Here is a 3,555-nt window from a genome sequence, read left to right as displayed (position 1 = left end):
TCTACTTTATATTCATGTTCGTCGTAGAACGGTTAGTTTACGTTTCAGCTGACCTCAAGGTCTCGGCGGCAAACTCTGCGGCAATCAGACGCCAGTGTGAAATACGGCGGCACACGCAAAGTTCGTTTTGGTGAGTCGCTCGTGTATATAGCCAGCCTTTTTTATACATATATATGTGTGGATTATGTAGTGATGTAAAGGGATGTAAAGCAGGTGTCACAAATCTTCGATGAGTTACTAGTTTTGTATCATAATATTAAAGACACTGCAAATCTTATCATTGCTTGATTTAGTTCAGTGGGAGTCATACATCACATTTGTGGGTACATAGCCGTCGTTTTTTTTCTGCACAACCTATGGGTGTCGCCGTCCAGTTAGTCGTGTTAGTGCTTTTTATTGAAATACAGCATGGACATTTTAGCTTGAGGTTCACGTTTCAATTGAACAAAACGCCCCTTCCACATGTTACAGCAGCTAGTTGAATTCTTCTATGTTCTATGTTCAATGTTGTATGTTTACAGAACCATATAACCATACCAACACAAACACAACCATACTTTTCAGATGTGTGTGTTTCACAGTTACGTTAAATTGATAGCAAACTATCAGCTGCTATATCCGTAGGTTGTCACAGTCATGTTAAACTATTTTGTTGTCGCATCCGTTCTCAGATGTAGTGACCGACTTCTTTTTAATCTACACCCTCAAATACGTCCTTTCATGCAATACTCCACTTAAATGCCATCCTCCCGATGCTATTTGTAAAGCTTGCACCGATGAAAATATGTACACTGGGCCAAAGAATATTCTTTGCTGCTACACCTTCATGTGACCAACAAATTGCATGGCTAACGCTACCACAGCACCTGTACCAGGAGTTCTGTCATTTACAATGTGCGACACATCTGCTCGTAATTAAGTCGTCATACAATCCAGGTCGTACACTAGCTACTCCATAAATTTTTCGGCAAAATATTGAGTAAAATTCTCAGTGAAGTACTGAGTCAACATACTGAGTAAAGTACTCTCACGAGTAACGGGGCCGCTGTAAAACTTCTATGACTTCATATCATAATAATTACACGTACGTACGTAGTTGCTAAGTATTAGTCTACTTTCACCACACCCTGCTAATTTGCACACAGTGTATACGCAATACCTTTTTCTTCTAATTTATATTCATGTTCGTCGTAGAACGGTTAGTTTACGTTTCAGCTGACCTCAAGGTCTCGGCGGCAAACTCGGCGGCAATCACATACACATTCACACGCCAGTCTGAAATACGGCGGCAGAGGCAAAGTTCGTTTTGGTGAGTCGCTCGTGTATATAGCCAGCCTTTTCTATACATATCTGTCTGGATTATGTAGTGATGTAAAGAGATGTAAAGGTGTCACAAATCTTCGGTGAGTTACTAGTTTTGTATCATAATTTTAAAGACACTGCAAATCTTATGATTGCTTGATTTAGTTAAGTGGAAGTCATACACCACATTTGTGGGTACATAGCCGTCCTTGATTTCCGCTGCAGGTGCGGTTGCGGTTGCGCTTGAGAGTTTCAGGTGCGCAGTTCAGTTTACTTGTTTCTGCCGTTTAGTACTTCGTTCATGATAATTTTTCAGATACAACTGTCTTAGGTATATCTTAGCTGTTAATTGCCTACGCGTAAAGAATTCGCGCGCGCTATCGCTCTCAAGTTATCGATCGTAGTATTGAATACTATGATATAAATTATGGCCGGCATTATATGTTATAACTCTGATCTTCTATGATAAAGAGTTACTTTCAATTGTTACCATAAACTATACATCACTATATATAACCACACATATATAATCCACACATATATATACTCACCATTAGGTACCACATGGTATCAGGTGGTAAAGAATTCGCGCGCGCTATCGCTCTCACGTTATCGATCGTAGTATTATTATGATATCAATTATGGCCGGCATTATATGTTATAACTCTCATCTTCTATAATGAAGAGTTACTTTCAATTGTTACTATAAACTATACATCACTATATATAATTCGCAAATTTCCTCATTTAACTGTAATCGCCCATGCTCGCAATAAATTCTTACGATATGTTCATCATGCCACTCGACCATTATAAATCGTGTCTTGCATTTTTCACACTTGCTTGAAATTGTCACCATAATCCATACATTACTATATGTTTCAAACCTGTCAATTAATCATGCTACATGGTAAGAATAAATTATTCGAATACTCTATTATACTATTCTAACTGCGAGTTATCATATTCTAATGCCTACCCCCATCATTTTACAATTCACATATATCGCAATTGCAATGACGTCCGCAAAATTAGCAACCCATTTTAGAGCAAGGTAGTATTCTTAATTCTGTGATTTCAAATTTGTTTGTGCACAACCTATGGGTGTCGCCGTCCAGTTAGTCGTGTTAGTGCTTTTTATTGAAATACAGCATGGACATTTTAGCTGGAGCTTCACGTTTCAATTGAAAAAACGCCCCTTCCACATGTTACAGCAGCTAGTTGAATTCTTCTATGTTCTATGTTTAATGTTGTATGTTCACAGAACCATATAACCATACCAACACAAACACAACCATACTTTTGAGATGTGTGTGTTTCACAGTTACGTTAAATTGATAGCAAACTATCTGCTGCTATATCCGTTACTTGTCACAGTCATGTTAAATTTTTTGCTTGTCGCATCCGTTCTCAAATGTAGTGACCGACTTCTTTTTAATCTACACCCTAAAATACGTCCTTTCATGCAATACTCCACTTAAATTGCATCCTCCCAATGCTATTTGTAAAGCATGCACGGATGAAAATACTCTTTGCTGCTACACTTTCATGTGAGCAACAAATTGCATCGCCAGGAGTTCTGTCATTTACATTGTGCGACACATCTCCTCGTAATTACGTCGTCATACAATCCAGGTCGTACACTACATTCATTTCTCGCCAAAATATTCAGTAAAATTCTCAGTGAAGTACTCAGTGAAGATACTGAGTAAAGTACTCTCACGAGTAACGGGCCCGCTGTAAAACTTCTATGACTTCATATCATAATAATTACACGTACGTACGTAGTTGCTAAGTATTAGTCTACTTTCACCACACCCTGCTAATTTGCACACAGTGTATACGCAATACGTTTTTCTTCCACTTTATATTTATGTTCGTCGTAGAACGGTTAGTTTACGTTTCAGCTGACTTCAATTGGTCTCGGCGGCAAACTTTTTCCAAACATTAAATCATAATACAGTTTTGTAATACGGTTGAGGATAGCTTTGTGCTCATACACTGATGCAGGCTTTTTCTATGCGACGCAACGTCCCAACAACGTCGTCTTACGTCACAGGCCCTTTTCCCGCCAGGGGGCCGGTTTCACAGAAGATTTCATTTTCATCATTTATACACCTAACATAAACATATGTCTTTCAAATATGACAGAGGCAACTAAAAAATAGACCAATGCTTTCCTTATTTACGTTTTGATACTACCATAAAATCCTTGTAGAAATTCGACAGTTTATAGATATTGCTAAACGACGT

Source organism: Priapulus caudatus, unplaced genomic scaffold (genome assembly GCF_000485595.1).
Source record: "Priapulus caudatus unplaced genomic scaffold, Priapulus_caudatus-5.0.1 Scaffold1487, whole genome shotgun sequence".
In the NCBI taxonomy this organism is placed as follows: domain Eukaryota; kingdom Metazoa; phylum Priapulida; class Priapulimorpha; order Priapulimorphida; family Priapulidae; genus Priapulus; species Priapulus caudatus.
The sequence above is the reverse complement of the archived record's forward strand: the minus strand, read 5'-3'. Positions refer to the sequence as shown.